The 27937-nt window shown below is 41.4% G+C and overlaps 1 protein-coding gene across 3 annotated transcripts in view; it reads left to right on the top strand.

Moving 5' to 3' along the window:
* thrab (thyroid hormone receptor alpha b) overlaps positions 1-27937 on the top strand; it is a 150502-nt gene that overhangs the window by 52096 nt on the left and 70469 nt on the right. The window contains exons 3-4 of one of the 3 annotated variants that reach the window (XM_014335658.2): positions 8398-8472; positions 14492-14547. The exons of 1 other annotated variant lie outside the window; for it this stretch is intronic. The gene's annotated coding sequence lies outside the window, so the exon portion shown is untranslated. The remainder of the gene's footprint in view (positions 1-8397; positions 8473-14491; positions 14548-27937) is intronic. One more of the 3 variants, XM_005913653.3, reaches the window with a different exon arrangement.

Genomic DNA, 27937 nt, shown 5'->3' on the forward strand with positions numbered 1-27937 from the left:
ATAACTGCTGTGTTGTGTGGCATTGGTCCATATCCTTATACAAATAAACTGCAGATTCATAGAAGAAAAATCATGGTGTTTGATCAGTGGTGCAGCTACTGGTGTGATGTTTTTTACATCTCAATACAATATACAGAAATGCTGCTCTTCCTGTAGCCTCCATTCTCCCTTACTCCTCTTCCCAGCACATACTTCATTCTAATACAGTGTCAAGGGCACTGGAGCAAAGCTATATGCAGCTTGACCAGCAGTAAATTTTCCTTCTGTCAAGCCCTGTTCCAGTGTCTTCTCCTTATTTGCCATGACCTTCGCACTACCCTCTTTCTGTCTCCTTGAACCATGCAGCTCTGCAGGCTCTCATCAGCAAAGCCTTGTGTCACTCTCTGACTCCTCTTCCTTCTATCGCTCCTTATTGCCACCCCCTCCCCATCTCCCGTTAGTCATCCTCTCCCTGAGAGCTGTGAATTTTACGACTGCTCGTACAGTGAACCTAGTCTTCTAGACCGAGGCTAAACGGCCGCCCTTGGAATGACACGTTCTCGAGCCCCAACCCAATCTATTCGTAATCTTAATAGATCGACATAGATGTATTTGGTAGAACATTTTCTGTGTTTTCCTTTTTCTTAAATGTGCGAGGATAGTTTCTAGCATGCACATCAATGTAAAATTATTTTCTTCACAGCTGGCTTTATTATTGATTCCTGACATCAGAGGCAATATCTCCAGCTACATAGCAAAGTGTGCATTCAAATCCAAATGACATTCTGCTTTAAAATGCATGTAAAAGCTGCACAATGGAACAATTTCCCTTATCCATAATTAACATAAATTGCAGCTGGTTAAAACAGAAACAGGAAAACCTGCAAGTTTAAGTTGCTGCAAGCCTCTTTGCATGTAGATCACAACTTTATTTGTGATCTATATGTCTGTGACACACGTCAGGCACAGATACACGCACACACACGTCTTTAGCCTCAGATGCACGTTTATTGTGAAAATGCATACAATGACAGCTGAACACCGTTTGACAGCGGTCGGTTTCCCCAGCTCCCCCTACTTCGCTCCTCTCCACCTCACTATATAAAGGGAAGGAAAAACCACCATCAGTCCCAAAATCACGATCAGCTGTTATTACCAGCACCGCCCCGTTGAGCTCACTGCCCCACTCCTCCCCTGCAGCCGCGCCCCGGACCACACCTCTGCCACAATGTCCTAATCGAGGTCATATCTTTTCCTGCCCACTGTGTTCTGGGCGGTTCTTTCCACTGCTCTTCCTCCTTTTAACTTTTCATATATACAAGAATTGGAGAATGTTGAAGTCCCAGAAAGGAGCCAAAGGTGTAAACTTTGTGTGAACTGATTACTACAGCTGTGTACATTTAGGTTTTATTAGTTTTGTTTGTTTAAAATTTGAATTAATTTAGCTGGATAAGGCATTTTATACTAACTGTGACTCAGCATGAAGTACTCTCAAAGATGCTGGATCCTCTAAATGATACACGCAGTGTCCTTTGGTATGGTCGACATGAAGCACCAAATGCTGCAGTATTAAACACTGAAGGCAAACACATCCAGCAATATAAAACTGCGACAAAGGGCCTTGTGTCATATTTGGGAAGTTTATATTTCCTTTGTTTCAGTTCACTTTTTGACACAGGTTTTGTTCTGCTGTTTGGTTTAGGCACGAATGCTTCTGGCTAGATGTAGGAACACACCGTGACATCCTTAACCTTGGATATTGAAGAGTTACACTACAGCGTGCTTTTAGATGCTATCGATACGGTGCGGATTATGAGTTCTTCTCACATTCCACATTGTTTCTGTTCATTCATTCATTATTGATTATTTTGCTGTGAGAGGACATAAACAGCAGGCCTGCACAGGTCTCCAGCCTGAACAGGGCTTTTTAATTATCTCTGAGTCTGAACACACATGAGAATTTCTTCTTTTTTTAAACATAAACAGCTTGAATTCAACTCAGGTGTGCAAAACCTCCATCGCCATGCATTTGATGTAAATGTGCAACTGTTAGAAAAGCATGCCAGAACGGATCAAAGGAATTGATAACTGTGGGGACAAACAGTTCATATGAAATTTCAAATGAACCACTTTTCATTTTTCTTTCGTGACCAACTGTCTACCAAGTGACAATTTACAGAAGATTGCAACTGCACACATTTCGCAGTGCATTGCACTATTTGGATGGGATCGTGGTGTAGTGGTTATCACTTTGAGCACACAGCAGATTCTGCGTTGGTTGTGGGCTTTCAGTGTGGAGCTTGCATGTTCTCACTGTCACATCCATGCAAGTTTATAGATGATCCTAAGGTGCTCAGGTGTGAGAGGTACATACAACCTTTAAACTGCATATAATAAAAAGCTGTGTGAATGGAACTTGGTCTGAATCACCCTGAGTACTGTAGTATCTGAATGCCAGTCCATTTTCACTCCGCGACTCTCTGTAATAATGGATATCCGGATACCTTTGCTGCTGGCATGGATGCTGTTAAATTGCTGCAATTGTTTGATGGAATTCTGCCTTTATGCCATTAGTGTGTGCACATTGTGGGTCTACACTACAGCCTGTCTTTTTCCAGATGTTAGATTGACTCTCCTTCTTATTTTGAGTAAGTGAGATGGGTCAAGGTTAAGTGCAGTGGAAGGAGGAGATAGCATTGTTGTCAAGTGTGGGATTAGACAACTAAAGGAGCCCTGCTCATGCACACTCCACAAAGCTATTAACAGGGGCGTCTGCTTAATATCAGTCTGTTGCAGATTGATATTACACTGCACATACACTGCATTAGTAGGGTCTTCATTAGACTTTTTGTCTTTCCTTAAGCTCTATCCTAAGTACTGCAATTTACTCTTTGCTTCTTATCTCTTCTTCATGTATGTGAAGACCATTTCTGCAACTTGTGCATTCAAAATTGCCAATTGTTGATTCCAATTTTCTAAATAAAAGATCTTATAGAAGATATATTTTGGTTTTCCATATGTTAATGTGACACTTTGTACACTCAGAGTTTGAGCTCTTTATAATATGCAGTGTTTAGCCTGGCGTGGCTCGGTCTGCTATGTCATAAAATTCTCCCTGAAGGCAGAACAGCGAGGCAGGATCTGATCTTTCCCATCCACCATTACTCAGTCCTGACAGGCCAGTGAATTCCCCACACCCCTCCCAGTCGGCAGTTCAAAGCCTTACATTTGCCACTAGAGAGGAGGGGGCGCCGCGTTGAACTTGGGGCCCACTGACAGAATTTACCCTCAAGATGTTTTCGGTTGAATGTCCTCTGAAGTGGGAGGACTTTTTCTGCTTCTGTTTTAAACTTCCTTGGGATCAGTGTGGACATTTCATTTGGGGAGATCACATTGGTGATTTTTCACACTTTCACGCCAGAAGCAACGGGTGCACAAATCCTGCAAAACGCAGCATTTCTTGCAGCTTGCATGAAAATTTCTTGGCCACAAGCCTCACATCTCCAGTGCCTGTGCTCTTGCATCATTGCACGTGATTGTTTTTAATAATTGGCAAATACCACTAGTTGTAAAATAAAATCCCACAATTTACTATAGTGAAAGTTTGCAGCCAGATTGTTAGAACATCATAAAGGAATTTATGAATCAGGTTTTACAGTTTTCATTTGCAAGTGTAAAGATGTGGCAGTGATATTAATTCGTTTTTTATTTCAGCCAGACAGCTTTGTGAAAAAAGGACAAAAAATAAAATCCCATAGAACTAGAGAAAGGACAGCAAAGAACTAAATTAAATTAAAGAAGCACAAATTATTATTGTGTTCTTATTATTGTGTTATTATTGACATGATGTAGGGGAATGGAGGGCAGGCGTGGGTCAGATAGGCATCAAGCGATCCGTCATGGTGAGCACAAGAGTCAGCATATGAGCGATCTTATCGAAGTATCCGCATTTGGATGTTCTGGCACCCTTCCAGTCTTGGATGGATAATTGAGATCACATAATTAAATATTCCTGCCAGGAAGCTACTTTACGACATTATGCCTTTAGGTCACATACAGCTTGGGAACATTAGAACCTTAAACACCTCCCACAGCTTTTCCGTCTCTTTGGACATCTGGATCTTCTTGCAATGTCGTAGGTATCTACGCTACATTTAATTACCGCGCTCGTATTGTTTTTACTTATGGCATCTGTGTTTGTTTTGTTAAAGGCAACCTAATTTGGTTTTCCTTATTTGTTGTCATATGTATACTGTTACAGTAGAGGATGCTCATATTGAACACAGGCAAAGTTAAGAGTCAGAGACAGAGTGCTGTAAGCACTCTGTCTCTGTCTCTGACAGATTTTTCTGCTCTTAGGTCTGTACGATGCCAATGAAAGCAGATACTTCTATTTTGAACTCTGAATCATGCAAAGCTAGTTATTTAAGAATAAAAACATGCAGTTGAAAATGAGCCGAATAGGTTCCCTTTAACAGGAAACAGGAAGTTGCCGGTTTCAAGTTTGCTATGTTGTTATTTCATAGTTAAAGAATCTACACCTTTAAGTTTGAGGTGATTCTTCAGAATGTACCGTCTGAAGCAAAGAAGAAAGTAGGTAATTGAAGGCAGTCCATGGTGAAAGCTGCTGAACATATGGCCTGATGTGTCCTTGGCTTTGGTTCAATCAGATCTGCGCATACGGTTTCGACCCACATCCTAAAGTGCTCAGCAGTATGTGACATTGCACTGAGGTTGGCTTAGTGCTATATAAGAAGGTGGTCCAGTCAGCGCAAATATAGCACAAGCATGTGATCAAATGGCACACGCATATGATTGAAACCCAACTTGTCACAGGACACTCGTGAACACGGGCCCAGCAAAGTTTCACATGCTCTGTGCAAAACACAAGACAGCTGTGATCATTTTATTATTCACAAAGGACATGCATTGTAGATGCAGAACATACCATGAAGTATTCTTTATTGAATATGAAGATTATATTATAGTTTAAGGATTACACTATTATGCAAGTAAAGTTTAAAAAAAACAAAGCAAAGAAACATCTAAATTTTTAAACCCTGGTGTGAATCATCCAAAAATTTCACAGCTTCTCCATTCAGTTCTCTTACAGTTTCCATATTTTCCTTCATGCTAAGAAACCTTCTTCCTTGTGCCCCATCTTCTTTTTTTCTCTATTTTTTGCCCACACAGGCCTACAAGGGAAGAGCCCTCCAGCTAATTAAAAACTTGCCAGTGGAATTTCGCTGTGACAAAAGGAGCTATTCATGTCAGCAGGATGGTGAAAAGGCTGCGCCGGCAGCAGCGATAGCATTGCTCAGCGTTAGCAAAATGAAGAGGCTTTACTTTGAAGCTCGTCCTCTTACGAAGACACCCAAGCACTTGACTCGGTGCATTGCTGCTCACCCTTTGCTTCTGTTTTGACATCCATTATCATCTGATGCTCTGCAGTGGGGGAGTGCAGCTTAAACTTGAGTGTCAGTAGGTCTGCGTAGCTGACCTTCAGTCTGAAGATGCTGTCCTTAATGAGTTCATCTGTTGCCTGTGAAACGCATCTGACCCATACTACATTTTTCTTTTTTGCACAAAAAAAAAAAAACATCCATTATAGACTCGATCCATTTCACCGCCACGTTGTTAGTCCACCCCTCGGCTGTATCTGCAAGGTCAGAGATTCCATGTGCAAACTCAGGGAATGACCTTCGGCCTCATCTGTTAGCCAAATTAGTCATCTTTAGGGCCTTCAGTCTATCAAATTATCCACCCATACCCTCATCCATCCATCCAACCTTCCTGTTCTCTCTGCAGCAGTTTCTCCGGGAAAATTGATTCTTTACGTTCAAGCAGAGGGGAATTCCCCCGTATGTGGTATTTTAAGTGCAACCCACACTTTCCATTGCAGACACGCATGTCATCGAGAGTACATTGGTAGTGGGTGATATGAATAGAATTCACTCACAGTGTATAGTACATACTCTGAAACATCACTTGAGAAAATTGAATGTGAAAGTCCATTGTTGACCTTGGCAACAGCGATTGATCCTCCTGCAGCAGATGGAATATCCTCGGTGGAAAACTCTGGAGAAAAGTATTGAGTGGACTTCAGGCTAGGAAGTATATGTCAAATTGAGATCGTATTGACATTAAATAAGCAGCAGATTAAATTAGCAGGAAAAGTACCAGAATGTCCACAGACTGTGTTCTCTGAACTGGCCGATCAGTCGTTGTCTAAAATAAAACTAAAAAGTGAAATAGAAAATGTAAAAATGTAATGGAATATGTGATGAAATGGTTGTGATGAGACAATCACGCAGCGTATACAGTATATTACCACCAGGCAGTAATATTTAAAATATGTAAGAGGTGATTTTGTTCCATTGTATGTTGCACTGTCAGTTTTATTTTCTGGACAGCACTTCAATGTTCTCACGGTGGTGCAGTGGGCAGCACCGCCACCTCATAGAAAGAAGTGTGTGGGTTCTAAGCTGCTGATTGTCTGAGGAGGTTGAGGAGAAGAGGAGGAGTCCATTTCAAGAAGCTGAAAACGCTTTTCTCCAAATCTCAACTTTCTTTAACTGACTGCAAAGTTGTCTACATCATTCTCTGACTTTTTTGTTGTTGACACTTTCCAGTTTTGTAGTACAGTCAGTTCAACATATGGAGACATACAAACAAAAGCATTACTTCAGGCATTTCCTATCGTAGGGGATCGTGGAGACATTAAGGGCTTCCTTCCTTCTTCAACGTCTTAAAACACTTTCAAATTTCTGTTTCCTTCCTGTTTCTAATTTTTTATTTTTTATTTTTTACCATGAAGGGATTTTCTCATGTGTTCTTGAACCCCCTCTCTCATTCAGTTTCTCTCTTCCTCTCTTTCTATTTCGTCTTCTGCCTCTAACCTCTGTCATTGTGTGCCAAGTAGCTGTTGTAGCTGACGCTTGTGGGCATTACTGTCCTCATGGAGCTTTATAGGGAGACAAACTGTAATGAAATGCTACAAGGATGCTGGGATGTATTTGTCAATAGTATGGTGTTGTCTACTAAAGTATTCATTTAGGTGTCACCAGAGAATAGACAAGCTGAACTAAACATCTTTCACAGCTAAACCTCAGACATTAAAATGAGACATTGCATGCTGAGTCACTGCTCCATTGCATAAAGTCGAACTTATGCAACAGAGTTTACTTTTGTTAAGTTACTGTGGTTTTATAGGCATAAAGTAAAGTGTCATATCTGTGGAAAATTGAATATTTTGGGGAGAAATGTGTTTGAAAGAATTAACAAGTGTGAAATGACAGGATGTAGATAAGAAAGGAAGGAAAAACAAAAGATGGGCTTATGATGACACTACATGCGGAGCCATCAGGGGTTTTCCTGTCTCAAAATTGGCCTTTGGGGAGTGACTTTGCATCTAATGTTGATTGGACTGTGTGCACTAAAGGCAGTAGGTCTGTGTCACTTTATGTGACAGAAATCTGTGTCTGTTATGCTTGAATAAATGAAACCACAATCTATAAAACTGGTTAAAAATATCTAATGCCGGTGCTGAGGTTTTCTGACTAAAACCTCTTGGGAATTTTAGTGGCTAAAATTCCCCTATGTATGAAAAACCCTGGCCATATGCTGTGCAATAGTGGCTTTTGCTTTTTAACCAATTAATTGGTTAAAGTTCTTTCCCCCCCTGTTCCAGTCCACATTCAGCTCTTTAGCTTGTGTACATACAGGGTTGATGTCGATCCTTTTATCTCACTTAAGTGGCCCGCATAGTAGCACAAAGTTTCTAACCTGAGATGATATGTAGGTGAAGATCAGAGTCAGAGCCTGCTCCAGGAAGCAGATGTCTGCAGCATCTGTCTGATGCGAGACTTTCAACGTTCACTTCTAGTCTGACTGCAGCTAACATAAAACCAGTTATGCTAGCTGCAGGAGGACGTTTCTGCGTCCATTACAGCATGACTGTGACACAGACCCATACATAAATGTTTGGCTTTCATGTCGGTCTCTGAGGTAAACAGGTCAAGTCTCCTGAGGCCAGAGTTAAAGAGTTAGAGAGAAAAGAGAGAGAAGGAAAAAGAAAGTGAGACGGAGTGGAAGAATGGGACAATAGAAGAAAATGAGAAGGAAAGGAGGAAAAAGGTGTGTCGAAGGAGAGTAACGTCAGGTGGTCAAAAGAAGGATGGAGTAAAAAAACTAGTTGTTCAACGTGAAAGAATGAAAGAATTGAGGTAAGGAGAGAACAAACAGAAAGGACAGCAAGAACACTGAGCCTAAGGAATGAGGACAAAGGGCAAGGAGGTGCCGTTACTGGCCTTTGTACCGTGTACCTTTGTTTGTCTTCTATATATTATATCCCTGCATCCTCCAACCACCACCTAAGCTTTTCATCCACTCTGACAATCCTCTTTTTATTTCTTCCAGAACGGAGGCAAGGCGGACTACACAACGCAAGAGGCCTGGGGAAATCATTAACTCCACGCTCGCGCAGTATGACTGGTAGGCTGTGTTCTGCCTGTCTTCTTGTGTATTTAATAAATGTATGCTTATTATGCGAGTGTACACAGCAGAGCCTCAGCGAGCCGCTGGCTTGTAGCCGGTGCTGTTTGTATAGCCGTTCATTATCTAATTGTAGCAGTGCCCACATGCCCACTTTGTCTGCTTGGTCCCACTGATCACTTACTGGTCTGATTACATAGATGTAATTTTCACAGAGAAACGGTTCGACACGTCGGATTCACTGTGTGAAAACAATGCAGTATTATCATAATGACACAGCACCATCACCCAAATCTGCAGCTCTCCTCTGCTCCGCAGAGCTTTATGGCGAGTTTTTCTCTCACACCATGTCTGCAGCTCTCGAGAAACCCGCTGTGCACTACCTGATCCACAGACAGTAAGCAGGCAAAGTTGGAGGCTTCCGCAGTGGAGTGGCTGGAAGCTAGAAAGCCAGATATTTCCCTCAGGGGTTGATTGGGAATAAAAGCAATACAAGAGAGACTGGAAATAAATAATAGATTCTGCAGTCGGTGTTTTTCATGTCGAGTTGATGATAATGTTGCGTTCCTGTGCTTCCACTTCCACCGAATAAGAGGAAAACAAGCATTTAATTCCTCTAAATTTTTGGAAATGTCAGTAGGATCACTGTGGATTGCTCTGTAGTGTTTAAAAGTACACAGCAAAAGAGCGTTGACTGTTATTTATGTGTGTGTGTGTTTTCTTTTTGGAATGTCTAACCTCTTTAGATCACCATTGCTTTTATTAATTAAAGACTGCCAAACAGGGGACTGACTTCATTGGTATTCTGGAGCTTTGTTTCTTTTGTTCCTAGCTTGACAAGCTGTGTCTGCTGCTCGTGTAATTTTCAACTCTCGTCTCAATATTTCATCCAGTTCTTCTTGACCAAAGGGAAAAAAAACACTAATGTGCCACCTAATGTCATGGATTGGACTATTAACAAGTGTGTGCAGACTGACTGATTTATGTAAACATATTCATCTGTCAGAGGAAGAAGAAGCTCAAGCACCTGATGATTTGACACTTGTTTTGCATCACGTTTGCGCCATCATCCTTCACTGTGAGTCGTGTCTCGTCGTAATGACAGAACTGAATACTCGGGAGTTTTAAGTTTCCTTCTGACTGGAGGGGATGTCTATAAAATATTTTCCATTCTTTGTCTTACAAATATTAATCAGCAGCAGTACATTCATCTGCTGCAGATCATTTATATCTGACAAAGGTGTCACACATCTTTTAAGGTCTTATTGGCTGGAATAACACTAAATAATAAATTGATCATCCAAGTAAATCAGCTGATCTTACTGCCAGGCTCGTCGGGTGATGGCTCAGCTGATACCTTCTATACACGCAGTTGGGTAATGTCATATAGGAAGTGATCGCTGCCTATCCTTGCTACTTCCTGCTTTTTCATGTCTGACACTGATGTGACATTTGACATTGATGTCTGCTCTGTTCACAGTTTCTGAAAAATATATCTGTTTAGTTGTTGCAGTGTTCTGGTAGGTTATAAATATGCAAATATGTACGGTGGATTTGTGTACGTTGACAGTTGTATTTAAATTTGTTTGAGTCATTCAAAGATTAGTTTTGGGTCAAAGGTCTCCCTTCCTCTCCCGTCCTTTCCTCTCCCCTTTCTGCACAGCTGGGGAGAAAGGGGAAGCATATAATTGCAGTTTAATCCTCTAAGTCCCTGCAGAGGAGGGAGGCAATGCATAGCGGCATGGACAGAAGAAGACAGAACAGCCATCGGAGTTGTTTGGACAGATGTTTGCAAGCCGAATGGGGACTCGTGTCAGTCACAGGTTGAAAGTGTGCATGGACACGTAATGTCGGAGCATTTGTAACAACAAAAGAATATTGAACATTTGACTGACTCTTTGTTTGGTAGCTTTTGCGATCAATATACACCTCAGGAGAAGTATTCTTTTATACTCTGAGCTTTTCTCACTTCTATTTCTTAATTTTAGTGAAGAGGAGACAGTAGAGCAGGGAGATGGAGCAGCAGATGGCCTTGGGTTAGAATCAAAACCAGGCATCTGCATTTGGCCCCCTGTTCAACCCCTGAGCAAAAACAATGCCCCAGTAGAAGGGAAAAAAAAGTCTGTTTTAAGCATTGACTTGTGTTGTAACTGATTATGATACTGCTGTAAATAATTGACATTCAGGATGCTCATCCTCGAAGGTTCGTGATTCAGGTTGAGAGATTGGTTAAACTGTCCAACAACCAGGTATGCCAGGGGTGTCCAGGACGGGGTGTCCTGCAGGTTTTAGATATCACCCTGGGTCAACACACCTGAATCAAATCAGTTCATTACCGGGATTGAAAGCCTATTTGACTCAGAAAATCCTGCAGATTTGACTCATCACTTGGTTTATTAGTTTGGCATGTGTAATAAAATATTAAGGTAAACGATTCTTTGAAAGGCATCCAAAAACATACAAGGTATGTTTGCTCGTCAAACCGAACCTTCATCAGTCATAAGAAAAGTTATTTTTGTTATAGCGTAAAGCAAACCTGCAGTAAGCAGCCATCCATCTGATACACATTCTGCATCCTGGATATGGGAGTATGTGTTTACTTGCTCACCTAAGCTATAGAGTATATAGCAGCTGCAATACAAAATGAAACCCTGTACTCTATATCATCCAGTAAAGGTAGAAGCCTCAGGTTGTAAAACATGCTCCCCTGTCAGGACAGCCTTTTCTGTCATAATGATCCCCACTGTACTGCATTTCTGTGCATGCTGTAATTCCAGAATATGTGTGAAGGAGGAGAGATTTAGTCAGCAGGGAAGAAAAATTGGTGAGCAGGACATTTTAGAAGGTGTTTTTAGCCCCAGGAAGCGTGTCTTTGAGAAGTGGAGTGAGGGCAGTGAAGGCTTTAGCTACACTTTAAGGTTCAGGGGTTATGTGTGCTTGTTTGTCTGGTGGGGTTACTCCATGTATAAGCGCAGCCATGTGTTTACGTGAATGTGTATCTTTAAGTGCTTGTGTGTCTTCAAGTGGAGGCAATCGGGGAGCGTTAGGCAGGGGTACAGGGAGGCGAGGAGGGCGAATCAGTCTCCCATCACTTGGCTACAGGCAAGCGTTCTTAGCACCTCGTAAATCTCACCTGCTGCTACAAGACTGCTGCTGACATAGCTGCTATAGTGCATACTGTACTCACAAACATTCGTGCACACATGTGGTGTACATGCACATTTCGTAGAGCGTGTTGCATGCAGCACCAGAGTCGGTCATGTCAGCAGCAGGAGTGAAATTGGGAAAATAAAGTGATGTATAATCTGTCTGTTAGCGTTCCACGTTGGAAAATGGCATCTTTTATTGGAAGTGGTTTCTGTTGGAGCAAAGAGGAACAGCTGCTGAACTGAAAATAAGAAAATCCAGCTGTGCTCCATCTAGTCCTGTTATATTTTCTTTACTCTTTAGTTACATTGATGAATGATATATATGCGCTCGCAAATTTTCAACCTTTTGAAAGCGGTTCTTACTAAAGTTCTTACTAAGCTTAAAGGCGATTTCCAGTCAGATCTTATTTTCTTATAACTCTTATTAGCTGTAATGACACTGCAAGACGATACGTGATTGTAGGTTTTGGTTTTGTAAAGGAGCCAAAAGTTGAGAAAGATTACCAACGCTGCTTCGTTTTCAGTTTCAGTTTTGCCCTTCAAATAGATTTGACTTGGTAGTTTGTTCCTAAGCTCAAGCATCAGTGTCTTGAACCTCGTTATAATCAACGACTCTTAACCAGTGTGGACACTCTGCATATCTTGTCTGTTCTCCTTGCAGTACGTTCCCACTCACGAAAACACGTTTTCACTACAATGCAGTTGTGGTGCATCGTGGTAACCACAGATGTCAGAAGTTAAACCCGATTGCAGCACAGATTCCACTACTTGCACGGCGTTGCAAAATCTTGCACAGTTGTGTAGTACCCTTGGAGCTATTGCATTTGCGGAGTTTGTACTTGTAAACACAGCTCACTGCACTCACGTTAGCTCTCCAGGACATACTTTGCATGTTAAAAAAAAAAAAAATGGAATACACATCCTTTACACATTGGGATACCTGTGTGTGTGTGTGTGTGTGTGTGTGTGTGTGTGTGTGTGTGTGTGTGTGTTTTCTATGTTTAGTTCAAAGTGTTTCTCCCTGCTCGCGCCACTTGTGTTTTTCATTTCTGCTAGCTTTAGAAAGCTTTCCTTGCTCTTACAGTAGCTCGCTTCACAGTGGTGACGATCGATCGGTGTAGCCTCTCCTTACACCAAACATCATTTCAAAATGTGCAGCGCTGGGAGTACGGATGGCGTGTGCGCATGCAGTGCAAGTGTCGGTTATATATCCGCTGGATAGGAGACAGTGCTGGGTCAAATTAAAGTGAATATTTAAATAACAATAATATCATACTTGAATTGAATTGGTTAAGTGCTTCAGAAACGGATGAATGGAAACACGAGCTAAATGTTATCATGTGTAGGAAATTTCTGAATGTTGTCAACGGTCAAAGTCTGTGTTTGTTTTATCAGTTGATGCTTTGCATACTCATTCAAACAATTGCTTGTTTGTTATGCATCTGCACAGGCCTTTTTTTAACAAGCGTTCAGCAACAGTTGCTGGCTGTTGCAAGTTTAACTGAGTCTTGAATGTATACATTTATGCATGATCTGATGCGAGTGCCATGTTTTGCAAAAATAAGATGTGGTTTTTCATAATAAATTGTAATCTGCAAAATCCGAGCAAAGTCACTCAACCAAGACTGATCCTACTTTGAATTCATCATATTCATCATCAGAATTCAGTGGTTTTCTTTTGTTTGTTTGATTTAATATTTATGTTTTTTAGGTATTAGGGTTCAGTCACAATCCAGGTTCAGCATGAATTCTTAGCATTATGCTGCCCACAAAACAATAACCTCTTAAAAAAATGTTTCTGAATGCTTTCCAATAGATTTCAATATCATGTCTTGATTTCCTGTGACAGTCTGTCAGCCCACATACTTGTCACACTGAGTCAGCTGCTGATACATATACAAGAGTAGTGAACAGTTCACTGGCCACATGGTATTTAAGTGGATTCATGTGATTCATGCCTTCTTTAGCAGTACTGTATCTTTGCTGCTCACTAATTGTAGTCTTTGTAATCTTTGTTTATCTATTGGCAAATGTGTTCTAGTACTTTTTTTTATGAGTTCTGCATGGCTTCATTGATAAGGTAGAAACATACAGTTGGTGGCAATGAAACAAATTACCAAGTCAAAAAGTGTAGCGAACCATTGGCATAATGGCATTCAAGAAGACCGCAGTGATTGACATGTGACACTGATTGGCAGCACTTTGGCAATCACTGCTTCCCTAGAGTGTGGTCACAACTGGGTACCACGTGCTGTACCGAGAATCTTGTGATTGCTTTGGTTGTCAGCAGATTTTTATGGTTAAGCACACAGTTGTTGCCAATTTTCTGCATCTTGTTTGTCAAGATTTCTTCACAAGACACTGAAAGATGCGACACAAACTGGACTGTTTGTGGGCGCTGTTTGTCGCACTTTCTGAAACATGCTGAAGTGGAAGGCCCAACATTTACTTTCTAAGCCAACATTGAGTGTTTGTAGACAAGTTGCCATAGTCCATGCAAACTATAAGCTGCTGTTGTACCTACCAGCGGACAAAGCAATCACAAGGAGGTTTTTGGTGCAGAACCCTCTTTGTGACTGATTTTACCTACCAGCTTTCAGCAAACTCCAACAGCCACTCGCCAATCTGTTGGGAGTACACATTGGCTTGCCAACCGGCCTCCAGGCCCGTATGGATGAGGTCTCGTGTTTTCTTTATATAATGAAACGCATCTTGTTATGTCCAGGATGTTTCTCACTTCCAGCATGAAAAGAAAGTTTGATGAGGATAAAATCTAAATGAACCTATTAGATGATGTTAGACAGTGCTTTTGTACACCACCCTCATATGAGTAAATATCTTGATGAAGATTTTTTGTTCTCTCACTCCAGCAAAACTCCAGAGACTTGTTGAGCGAATATGAAAAGGCACCGAAGCACTATTTCAGGTACAGCCCTTTCCATGTTACATATAGACTTTTTAAAAACTCTAATTGCTGTTAAAAACTCCAGAGGGGACTTCCTTGCCGTTAAAGGCTCTTTCGTCTTGGTCATGCCTGATTGAAAGATGAAATGTTCTTGGGAACTTGTTTGCCAAGAATTCTTTACAGGAATAGAAACAAACTGATTTTCCGATGTACCTGTTTTCCCATTTCAGTTGAAGAAAATTAGTGATGACTGATGTACTGATACACACACACACACACACACACACACACACACACACACACACACACACACACACAGGCTTGACTTGACTTTAATGGCCACATTAGCAGGTTCAGTGAAATTTGTTTTCGGAAAGTATGACAGCTACGACTGGCTCGAGGTAAAATCTGTTTGCCTGAGGGATTCTGGAAAGAGACTCTCATTATTCCCATTTAGTCTGAGCTGTTTATACATGAAAGAATACATGTGCCGGTATTTGAACAGGTGCCTATAGAAGTTTTATTTGTTTTTAAGCAGCGACCAGAGTAATAGTTTAGTGCTGTAGTGCTCGCTTTCTTTCCTCGTTACTTTCACTCACAGCAGAAGTGTTGAGATTGCTGCACATAGTGTCACTGCCACTCTTCTCTCTGGCCTATTTTTCACACACTGATGGCTTACTTACTCAGTAATGGCAGTTAAAAGCCACCAGTCCTGTGTCTGTCTGTCACCCACACAGATGTAGATGTCTGAGCAGATCTGTGTGTGTGTGAGGCATAGACACAAACACATTCATTGACAGAGTAAATAAGAATCCTTCTCAACTTTTGTGGCTTATCTCGTTCTTCTGTTGTGATAAGAAGAAAGGGGTATTTGTGACGTATTTGTGGCCTTGAAGGGAAATTATCTCAAAAGTCATCTCTCCAAAATGGAAAATGTCAAAATGAATAAATGCCAGTACAGTACCACAAATGACAACAAAAATAGTAGAAGCTTGTGTCTACAAATGTGTTCAATGAACCGTCACTCCTCAGGCATGTTGCTTCAAAGCTGAGCAGCCATGAAGGAAAAAACCTTGGTCACTTTTTAAATCTACATCTGTAATGTTTAGGAGCCAGAGACAAGACAAGACTTAGATGTTAAATAATGGGAAGATATGTGGATAAATCATGACTTAGTGGTGTCCAAGTTTCTCAGTTAGATCCAGATGTGTTAAATACATCCGGTACGGCCAAAACGGTAGAATGAACAGTGAGCCGATGCACAGAAATCAAGCTGAAGTCACGTGGATGTTTGAGAACTACTACGAAACAAAGCTTACGACTAAGTCAGTTTAAAATGAACAATTAATTACACATTATGACTTAAACATGGACTCCAAGAAGCTGGCAGCCACAAATCTCTGAGGTACCCATCTAAAGACAGGCATGATAGATTACTGCTAGTATTATCACTGTGCTGTTTTTGCTGTTGTCTTTGAACATCAATTCTCAAACCTCCAAAAACCACATGCAGACAACCGACATTGGCTACATCTCTGGAAGTGTCTGTGGGTATCTGTCAGCTGGACTAACTAGCTGTCTGCTGCCACCCTGTCCACAGCTCATTGATTACTGGAAACCCCCTCTGCTCAGAGGCTATTTGCTAGTGGCTCAGGGGGGCAATGGTTTCCTGGCAAACAGAGTGCGTCCGGGCAGGGATAGTTTGTTCTGTGCGGTCAGCCTGCATGCCAGCAGTACCTAAACTGAGCTCTTTTTTTTTCATACCCTGACAGACGTTTGCTAAATGAGAGATCGAATACATTAGCGCAGAAGGTACACATTTGCGACCGCTGCACTTTGCCGATGCTGCTCGTGTTTTCGAGTGAACATGGTTATTTGCAGTTGTCATACACAAGCGAGGCCTGATTATGTGGTGCTCGAAGACCAGACTCATTCATTTTCCCTGTGGCATTTTGATATGTGTTTGTGGATGTCATCTCTCTGGCCGCACCGCTACTTTTAGATGCTTTTTTTTTTTTTTACTTGGGAGGAGGGGTTACCATCTATTTCTACACACAGTTGGCATTAATGATCTGTTATGTTAGCCACTAGCAGTGGTACCTTTGGTCTGGCATCCTGTCGATACACTGTGTATATATAAATCAAGCTGAGCTCAAGGTTAAACATTTTATGTGTGTGTTGGCTGCTTTCTGTGCTGCTGGTGCTGAAATCTGGACAATAAATGGCCTCAGTCAGGACGTTTGCATAGCCTAATTAGCATGAATAAAGTTGGCCTTTTACTTTAATTTTTGCTGTCAGCAAAGTCTGTCTCCATACTTTCTAACTTCTCTTCCGTGTCTGTGGTGCTCTTGTCTTGCCTGTTAGTTCCTACTATTTAGGACAAATGTATATTATTTAAGTTTAAATAAAATGTTAATTTATCTCCTAAAATAGCTGACCCCTCCATCTTTTAGAAAACTGTCAAGCAGTAGTAATTTATTGGTGGATCAGTGGCAGGCCACCTGCTGTGAGTACTGGGACGATGCCCTGTGGCTTCAGGGTCACTTTGACCTGCCGAGCAGTCAACGTGACCAGCAATAAAATAGTAAGTAGAAATTAGCTAAATCCACAGATCTCATGCAACTCCCTCATTCTTGGTGCCCCTGCACGTCAGCGATACACACAGAGGTGCAACCAGGTCTACTTCTTTACAAGCTTCTTTATGGTGAGATTAACCGATAGACTCTCACATCCACGATGATACAGACGCTGTACTGGTGTGTTGTGGTGAAGAGAGTCCTGAGGCTCCCTTGGCGAACACACCGTGAGAAGTTTGATTATTTAGGAGGGACTCTGAGTAGAGCCACTACTCCTCTGCTTGAAGGAGGCGGTTGAGGTGGTTCTGCGTCTGACTAGGATGACTTCTGGGCACCTCTTAGGTCAGGTGATCTGGGGTACTACTGGGAGAAGGTTAGGGTCAGGGCATTCATCTCTTGGTTGGCTTGGGAACACCTCACTGTCCCCCGAGATGAGCTGGAGCAGGTGACTGTTGACGGGGAAGTCTGAGAGCTGTCTGCTCTCCCTGTGACCTGAAGAAGGGACAGAAGATGGATGGATTTATAATTGCTATGTTTGTGAGGATACACCTATAGGTATAGCATATAGGTTGTTGGTCAGTTCCAAATGTTTGCATTATGAAATCTGCATCAGTTTTTCCTCCCCAATTAACCTATTGTGCACATTTATCTCTACTCTGGTATTCCTCGCATGCAAAATTAGCAGTCGGGTAGTTTTCAGTTCAGATTAATATGCAAGATTGGTGCAGGAGGCTGATTGACTCAAAATAAATTACAGCCTGTGTGTCCGGGATAATTAACAAACATGTCATCCCGTGTGGCTTAATGATGGAGCTCCATGGAACAGAGCAGTAAGACATCAGGCGTCGACCCTACTGTTGTTAGCAGGATCCTTTCTTTTTATGGGATTTGTTGGCAATCAGAAAATGCAGATTTTTGTGAGGGTGGCGGAGTAGTGTGCTACTGCGTCATACCTCAGCACTACTGAAGGAAGGAAGAACACCGGCCTCTGCCGCTAATAGGACAGCATTTTCTCTGCACTAATTGCCGAGTGTTGTTTTGCTTAGACTGTGGGATCCACAGTGCGGCTTTTATTGCCTCCCAGAATCCTCGCTGATAATTCATTGTGCAGTAATTATTGTTTGTTTTGCCTTGCTTTCCCACATAAAATCGGTCCGAGGTCAGCAGCTCAGGCTGTCATCAGAAATTTGACTCTCTGAGCGCAATCACATCACATAATGATCTGTAACAAACAAGCCCCCCCACCCATCGCCCTCCGTCTCTCCTGCTGTGGCGGCGTCAAGCGTAATGACTCGTCCTCATCCTTTCCCCACTTATCTGCCAGCTCGTTTCGCTCCTCATCACGAGGCCCTCTGCGGTCCGGCTTCAAAAACAGAAACACACTGATGCCGTTCAGCCGCCTGCTTATTAGGAGCGCCGCACTTGGAGAAGATCCAAGAAAGTGACCGTTTGTATTAGAGGTGGGAATCACCATACATCCCACGATACGATATTATCACAATACTTAAAGCACGATACGATATTATTGCAATTTTTTTTTAATATTTTGCGATATTCAGATTCTGTACATAAAGCTAAACTTTATCAATATTCATTTTATCTAATATTAAAGTCTCACACTCTCATTTCAGTCAGTTGTATTGTTGACAAACTGAATGGTTTGTATTACAGTCTAGTCCAACTTAACTGAATGCAACCATCTGGTACAATTATAGCTATTCTGAACTATGCAATTTATGAAAACTATGCAGCCCCTTCAGCAACTGAAGAATTTGAAAGTAAATTAAAACAAAATATAATTTTACATTAAATAAAAAAGTTTTAAACTTAATTAAAATAAAACATTTCTTAAATTAAAATAAGTAAACTGTCATGTTTATTGCTGCCAAAAAAAGTTAAACACATTTGGACAGTGAAGGAATGTCAGGATTCTTGCTCAGAAAAAGGATCAACATGCTCTGAAGTCAGAGTTCCAGTCCACAAAAACTTCTTTTGTAACAAAATATCGATTTCTGCTGTCCCTGTATCGATACAATATTAGCAAACAAAATATCACGATACTACACAGTATCGATTTTTTTCCCCCACCCCTAGTTTGTATTATGTCTGTTTATTTTTGCACCCTGCTAAATGTGCTTATGTTTAAGTGTTTTAGCGTGTGCTTGGTGTGTGTTCCCTCTACTATTCGAACATCTTAGGGCTTCATCTGTGACGGAACGTAAACACTCACACACTGTGTTTCATCCCAAACGGCATCTTTATCGCCATGAACAAATATTATGTGTTCAAAAACACACACTCGTGGCTACAGCATAAAGAAATCCTTGCAGCGCTTCCAAAGCGTGTCAGAGGTCTTTCTCCTGTTTTTTTCAGACGTGTCAACATGTATTTTTCCTCTGCGCATGCAGCATTTTATCTGGCCTTGGCCCACAGCTTTTGATTTCCGAGCACGTACAGGGTGGGCCTTTGCTGATCAAACGACCGCGCCTTAACGCGAGCGGCAGCCCTGGACATTGTCCCATCAATCAGATCGTAAATGTCATCAGAAGGATGTGGGATGTGGCGGCTACGGGGCAGATGAAACATGCTGAGGAAGGACTTTTATCCTGCAGGCTGGGATCCAGTGGGAGGTAGAACTTTATTCCTGTTCTGGGACGGTTATATAAGTTAGAGCCTGGTTTCTTTAACTAGCAGTTGGGGCCTGGTTTGGTCTGCAGGCCTGCATCTGGTCAATTCCCACATGACGAGTATATTCAAGTGTGAACTTGGATCCCATGGTTAAAAAATGTGGCTTCTTTCAACGCCAAGTTATAGACTGTGATGATTATGTCCAGTCTTTGTTAGATAATAGCCAGAAAAATAGCCATCAGCATGCTCGTGTAGTCTCTATTGTGACGTCACCTCAAAAAAATTCTCACTTTAGTTCGGGTGTCACTGTCACAGTTTGATTTTTCTGGGAAAATAACACAGGAGTTTATGAGAATAGGGCATACACGTAGACAAGGGAGGGTTTTAAAAAGCGATTACATCATAGCGTTTGTTATTTTCCCACAGAAGATTATATTTTTGCTTCTGCTTATTGCCAGGCATTACAAATTCATGTTGTGCAACTTCACAGTATCGGTTCTGGCACAACTTTATTTTAAGTTATGCTGGAATTTCCGAGGAAACAGTTTGTCAATGTGAATTTTTGGTAAAGTTTTCTATTAAAGGTGTTTTATGGTTTGAATAGAACTTTCAGTGACATCATATAACTCACGGTGTGGCATAAATCCTTTATTCAACAGTAAAACTGTCAAGTTAAAATGAAACAGAAACTTAGATGGATGGAAGATAAACAGGTGCCTTGGTACAGCGACGGTGAAAAGATGTAATGATTTGAGGACTTTGTTAAAGAGGATGCTGGATTCAATTAATTTTTTGTTATTACAGCATTTCCATTTAAGATTCCCGGGATTAGTGCACACTGGCCGTCACGTCCTGCTGTGCATTTGCAGAGTAACGCATTCATTCAAGCATTTAAATCACATAACCTCATAACTTAGATAATTAGAGCCCACCCACAGCAGGAGTCCGGTCCACTGTCAGTCTGTTAGATCAGCTAATTACCTCAATTACGCAGACAGACACACAAACACCAAACCCAAGAGACTGGTTTTAAGGAGCAAGTCGCTTGGCCTTGGGATCTTTTTGGCTCACTCTTTTTTTCATGCTTGGCATCAGAGGAGCCTTGGCTGCTCATGAGATATAAAACTAAAATTAGAAATGGGTAAGAAGTGACCTTGAGACATAAAATTTCATCAGTCTGGAGCTTTTTGCTTCAAACTATTGGTTTGCGCTGCCACAAAACCCCATCCAAAACATTCATAGTTTTGGATGGGGAGGTTTTGCATTTAAAAATGAGCAAAAGTTCATTTTGCTAATTCCTGCAGTAATAAAACCTGGTTCTCCCTATTGATCCTTGAGCCGTGACTCAGCGGTTATCTGCCGTGAAAGTCTTGGGTGTTTTTTGTGATGTGGTGTAAAGTATGGCAGCTTTAATTATTTTTGTACACACTTTCATTCTCAGTATTTCCCACAGAATGAGATTGTATCGTGTTTTTCATGAAGCAGGGGTTTTTGTATATACTCGTCTGGGCTTGAGAGGGGATTTTTAAATGCTTTCTTTGTTCATAGATAACAATATCTGATATATTCTACCATCCATCAGCTCAACCGCCTCAGACTTGCTCGTACTTGCTTTCTTGGAAGGATTGGTAATCTCAGCAGAGTGAAACCTGCTGGTCCATCGACTCATAGCGTGAAACAGTGACCACCCCTTGCTAGATGCAGTCCATGACAGTGGAGTTGGAGTTTGCGCAACCCTGCGACTCGAGATTCAAAACAACTGAATGGCACTGAGTTCTGTCAAGAGCAGAAACCTGACCTTAACTGTAATGAACCAGACCAGACAGGAAAAACTGGGGTTAGCTGGTTAGAAATAATCTTAACTTTAAAAATACGGTCAAGTAGTGTATCATTATTTCAAATATTTGGAAATCAAAAATTAGACTGTAAAATATATTCAGACGAGCATCAGTATACCTGGGCTGGAAAGTCAAGTTTGTGTGTGGAAGGAAGCAGAGTCATTAGCAGTATTTAAACTGAATGCCTAATTATCTGGAGGTAATAAGATTATCAGCAGCATTTTGCCTCATCTCCCCAGTGTAACCTACCGAACTTCTCCTCTAACTTTCTCATATCTCCTCCTTTTCATTCAGGCTTTTATGTTTTCCCCTCACATCTGCCCTTTTTCTTTTTCCTGCCCTCCTCTCTCCTTCGTGTTCCTTCTGCAGGAAAAATGAGGCACATTTCCCCTCTGTTAATCACTATGATCAATGACTGCCTTGCCACCGTGCTGCCCGTATGGCTGCTTTCTGCTGCCTGTGTGCTCTCTCTCACTGCTCTGGAGCAGCTCACGCTCGGAAAGGCATTATGAGCCTTCAGCCTGTAACTGACTCTAAAACACGCAGGAAACAAATCAGCTGAGCTGCATGTCTAGCTCTTGTATTCTGCATCACAAGCAGACTCCTAGTAAAAGCCATGTGCCCAGAAATAAATGTAAGATTTAAAATAAATATTTTATGTCAGGTTTTTGTCATTTAATATAAGTTTTATTGATTTTTCTTGGCTTCAGCTCCAGGATTTATGTAGTTGCGGTTCTCTAATGTAGCCAAGCAGAAGGGCAAAGCTGGAATTTCCCCTATCGGAGCCATATGCTGTTACATCCTTGTGTTTGCTCATCTTATAAAACTGCACTTTTACTTTTCCGTAATTCAATTTGTTCTCTATAGACGACAGTTAAACGGAACAGGTCGGAATCTGTCCCTGAACCGCACCAATCTTCCAGTTTTAGTAGATCATAAGGAAATCTTTGTTTTACTGTCATTTAAGCATATGTGCACAGTCATACATCAGTGGCTAAGCTGTGTGTAGATAGAAAATACATCTTATAGGTGGTCTGCGATGAGGTTCTCACTGTGGGCTGAGTGTGGTTTAAAGGGCAGGCTCGTGGTAAAGCTGCAGAAATGATGAAAATGCGCCACATTGAGGCTTAGAGATATGTCTGCGGTGTGTGAACTCTGACTTTTAATTTCCTCCTCTTCATGCCTAGAAATAGCGCGTTGTTGTGCCCATTTTTGAATCATGGTGACTCTCCTCTCCCTGGAGTGTTACTGCATTTAGCACCTCGTCTCGTGCCGTATTCTACTGAGACTCTATCAATGAAACAGCAGCGGAATAACAACAAACAGTGTGTAGGTGTGAGCGATGTGTTTTGACACAGCCAGTCACTTTTGGCAGCTGTCCTCCGGAGCAGAGCCCAGGTCTGACGTTTTCCAATGTGCTGACTTTAGCACTCGTGTGTCCTGTTTTTTTGGGGGGTTTTTTGTGGGTGTGTGTGTCTGTGAGTGTATTTGTGTGTGTGGGTGGGTGTGTGCACAGTCACGTAACACTGATGCAAACCTCCAATTGCCTGGGCAGAAAGGGCCAGAAACCAGTGCCAGAAACCTAAGCAAGAATTTCAGAGTAGGCGTGTCGTGGGTATGTACTGCTTTCAGCCAATCGGCTCACCGATTCACCCGGAAGTTGTGGCTTGGAACACGTGTTGTTGTGGCAACACGGGAACTGAAAGGGTTGCAGATGGGGACGGGAAGAAAACGAGCCATTTGAAGCCAGAGTGCAACCTCTGCAGGTCATTTAATGTGATTCTTGGATTTGCAGATACAATTCCACAACATGACAGAGATACTTTTGCACCAGTTAGTAATGTTAAAAGGCTTGTTCCAGGAAAATGTGAGCTAACAGAAAGAAAAGGAAAAGGCAGAATCTTATCTGAGGAGGCCGCTGGTGTAAAATAGTCTCATCTTTTACAGCTGGGTCTTGTCAGACACAGAACAAATGTCTCTCTGGTAATGTTCTCTCCACACTTCTGTTGTCAGCTAATGGACCAGCCCAAGATAAAGGCAGATCCCCGACGGACATACACACACATGCAAAGACACAAAAGACACTGCATGCAATCCAACATGCTCCTATCCTGAGAAACGGTTGACTGACTAGAGCCAATATTCTTCCTGCTCCCATAGACACATACTATCACTGCAGGTGCTGCACAATGAGGCATTTGCATTGTGCAGCCAGACTGTAACAAAAGCCAGAGTGAATTCTTTTCCAAAAAAAGGAAGTGTAAAGTAGACATCAGGAGGATACATGATATAAGAGCTCGAAAACGAGTCTGCGAGAAATTCCTACCCTGGGGAGAAATAGGCATTACTGCGCAACATCTCTGAAATTACATTAACACTGCCGTTTACAAAAGGAGGACCAGATTATCTGGAAACAAATCCAGGTTGGATTAATTACTGCTAAAGATCCGCTGCTACATTGTGACAAAATGATGATACGCCTTGAGTATGTTTATTATCTCATTGTACTGATTCTAACAGACTTCGGATTTCTGAAACGGAGCAAAACTTTCCTGATGGTTTTCTGCTTCCTGTTTGTTTAAACTGATGCATTATCAGATATAACACCAGTCACCGTGTGGCAAGAAAAGAGGTTTTAAATTGAAACCATAAAGATGGTTTTCACACCGTGTACTTCAAGGTTTTGCATTGCATTCTTTTGCTTTAGACACTGTGGTAACTTCAGTAGTATACAAGCCTGTGCATACTGTGCATTTTACAGAACAGGACTCAACTATTGTCTGGTTAATATCAGGACTTTTGTTTTCTTAACATGGACTTTTTACTACTAATGTCAACGCTACCCACATGAGTGAGATGGTGGCATCATGTGAAAAAAGTTTCTATGAGCTTGTAGGGAAAACTAAGTACAGCCCATGATTCAGTAGCTTGTAGAACAGGGGTGGGCAATCTCAGTCCACGAGGGTCGGTGTCCCTGCAGGTTTTAGATGTGTCCTCGAACCAACATCTCCACTTTGGTCTCATCTGTCCAAAGGACATTGTTGCAGAAGTCTTGTGCTTTGTTCAGACACAACTTTGCAAGCCTAACCTCTGCTGCCATGTTGGTTTTTCAAACTTTTTCCCGACCCTTCCAAACAAACAATACTTTATCTCTGTTTTAAATTTGCTGTCATGAACTTGAACATTTAGCATGCTGACTGAGACCTGTTGAGTTCAAGATTTCTCTGAGAATTGCACAGTCTGACCTTAGGGCGAATTTGTTGTTATATCAACACCGCAATGTTTCTCACTGGGAAATGGCCAAAACCTTGCTTTTATAGAGGTGGTCACATCTGCTGATTAATAAGCTACAATGCACATACACTTTTTTTTTAAAAAGATCATAAGAAGCTAAATTGTTTTAAATGATAGCTGACAGCTTCAAATTGCATGCTGTCCTTTTTCCTCTGCACAGGTTCTGTTTACCTGCATGCAACCAAAGCCTGTAATTGGTCAAAAGAATTCAGGCAACAGAAAGAAACCTAGAGAACCCCTGGTACCAGTAATCCTGTCCCTTGGCTATAGATTCATATGCATAACTGTGTATATACATAACAGTTGTATTAATTTGGAAGGCACACGTGTTAGTAATGTGGTGTCTGGTGTGCTTGTCTCTTGTAAGGGACAGTGTGGCTAAAGAAGCAGAGCGATGGAGAGAGCTGAAGTGAACAAAAGAATGAAACATGAGATCAGGCACCTTCCCCAGCAGAGAAAAGGGTCTTTTTATTAAATCAGATCTTCAGTTTATGCTCTGTTTGCAGGCACAATGGCTGCTTTTCCCTCAAGAAGCTTACTGGCTGGCATTTCCTGCCCTGGGATGGCCCTGTCCAGATTAGAGGAAATTGATTTAATGGCTTTGGTTTAATGGCTCAAAAGACAGAATCCAGTCTGGATACTTGTTCCTTATCATTTGCTTTTTTTTCTGTCTCTCTGGCTGTTGGTGCCTAATTTTCTGCATCTACTTTGCATCACACACTTAATAAGAATATTAGTAAATAAGTGTCGATTTCTCACTTTACAGCTTCTGATGGTCTTTGGTTGCATATACGGACACCTTGGATCAGGACCAGCAGTAAACTAACACCTACAGCCTCGGGCACAGCAGGGGGTTTCGGTTAACTGGGGCTGGTACATACAGACACAATCACATTGTTTCTGCACACCAGCTATGTTGTGTAATAGGAGCAAATAGTGAAGAACCAGTGATGTTAAACCAGTTTATATAAGAAAAATAAATCTGAGTGTCTGTGCTTCTACTCCCTCTGTCAGTTAAAAGAGACTGGTAGTTTTCCAACAGACCCTGCTCCAGTTAAAACAGCTTGTCTGCTGCAGTCCCCGAGGGGCCATTCAGGATACACATCCTTATCTTTGCTTGGTGTTAAAGTGTCAGTGCCACACTGATACTGAGTGGCCCTTCTGCTTTGGAAAATAATCATTAGTATGAACAAAGGAATAAAAGTTTGTACAAATGGTTGCTCATGCCTATCACAGCAACAGCAGCAGCATTATAAAAGTAAACACTTAAAGACTGTGGGTGGGTTCGGACAAAAAGACAAACAACAACAAGATATTGTGATCTTTTGATTTGTAGCATGTGAGGAATTTGTATTTGAGCACAGAGTTTTATTGGGCTCTTAGCGCTATTACAGCTGCACATAGGTATGAGTTGGAGTCAAACTGACAATACTCAAGTCAGGAGCTTTAAAACAACAAAATATCCTGAGTTTAAATGCTCCTATAGTTTTCTATGCATATAAATATACATATCTTTGCAACTAGGGGAGTCTCTCTTGCTAGTCATTAAGAAGAATGCAGATTTAAGGCAAGTTACAGAAGCTACAATCTGTCTTTTAGACATAGGGCGCTAATAAGTCCTTAGGATAACCAGAAGAGAATAGATGAACGGATGGATGGATGAACTTATAAGTCCTTAGGAGATGGCTGTGAACATATTAGGTGGTGATAAGAATATTATAAATCATGCTACAAATAGTGCTATTAATGGAATTAAGTAAGTAATTAAAATTAGACTAAAAAGTAGACTATTCAAGAAAATTTGCAAAAACCAGGACTGTCATGTAATTTTTTGATGGCATTATTATTCCATTGTTACTCACATTAATAAAAAATAGATTTTTTTTTGGTTGCTTTTTTTAAAGATTAATCTATATGCTAAGCAATTATTGACCACTGGGTAAAATATTTCTTTATGCTTCTTACAAATAATGCTTATTCCCCTGACTTTAATTTAAAACATTATCATTCATATTTTACATACTTTAAGCATCGAAGTGAGGTATATATGCTTAAAAGATAATTCCATTACTTTAATTTTTGCAGGACAACAACAACAGGATATCTTTCTCGTGAGTTCATTCATATTTATATACGCTTGTTATATTCCACTCGGTGGCCTCGCAAACGCATTGCACACATGTACTCACAGCTGCGCGTGTAAACAGAAACTTTTAATAATGAAGCACTTAAAACCAGCAGAACATCTAATCTAATCTTCCATATTTGTGCTCTTTCCACTTACTGCTGGAAAATCCTGTTAGAGTTCGCATAAATATGCAAACTGAGAAGATGAAGAGAACAAGAAGTACCAAGTCGACATCAGTATGCATACAGAGAGCCCATCACTTGAGCGTACGAGTATATATGAGATGTTTTTTTAAAAACAATCAAAGCCAAGTGCACCAAGCAAGCTCATATTAATTATCCCGCAGGTCCGTGAGGTGATTGGGTGTCTCGGATGTTCACCAGCACAGAACAACCTTGTGCGGCGCTCATTTAGAGTGCAATTACTTAAACACAGGCACAATAATGATATGTGCTCATTCACCAAAAAACTGGCAGCGTGACAGTTAATGAAGATAACCCACGGGTTCTCTGACGATTGAGCAAGGTAATTATATAGCTGTATTCAATGCAATTAGCTGTAGCATACCGAGGTCAGGGAGGGGACACACACACGTGTTCTTTCACCGTTGCAGAGGGACTGTTAGCAAAGAGAAGCAGGATGGCTCCAATCCTCTTTCCCGGTCCCCTAAGGTCCCATGTTATTTTAATGTTTCCCATCTGACGTCGGCCATGCATGTCTGGTTCTGTTAGTTAGCAGCACAGGGGAGGCAGTGTAGCCAGTCTGTCTCCTGCGCTCACTCGTGCAAGTGTGCATGGCGTGCGTTTGAGTGCGACAGATGAGGAATTGTAGTGCACTATCTAGGTTATCTATTTGGACTGCTTGTTTAGTTGCAGAAGAGCCTTAAGGTCTATGATTATGAGTCGCAGTGCACGGGTTTAAGTCTTTGCCTTCTGTTGGTTTTTATG

Source organism: Haplochromis burtoni, unplaced genomic scaffold (genome assembly GCF_018398535.1).
Source record: "Haplochromis burtoni strain Fernald_Lab_line unplaced genomic scaffold, NCSU_Asbu1 Contig_6, whole genome shotgun sequence".
In the NCBI taxonomy this organism is placed as follows: Eukaryota; Metazoa; Chordata; class Actinopteri; order Cichliformes; family Cichlidae; genus Haplochromis; species Haplochromis burtoni.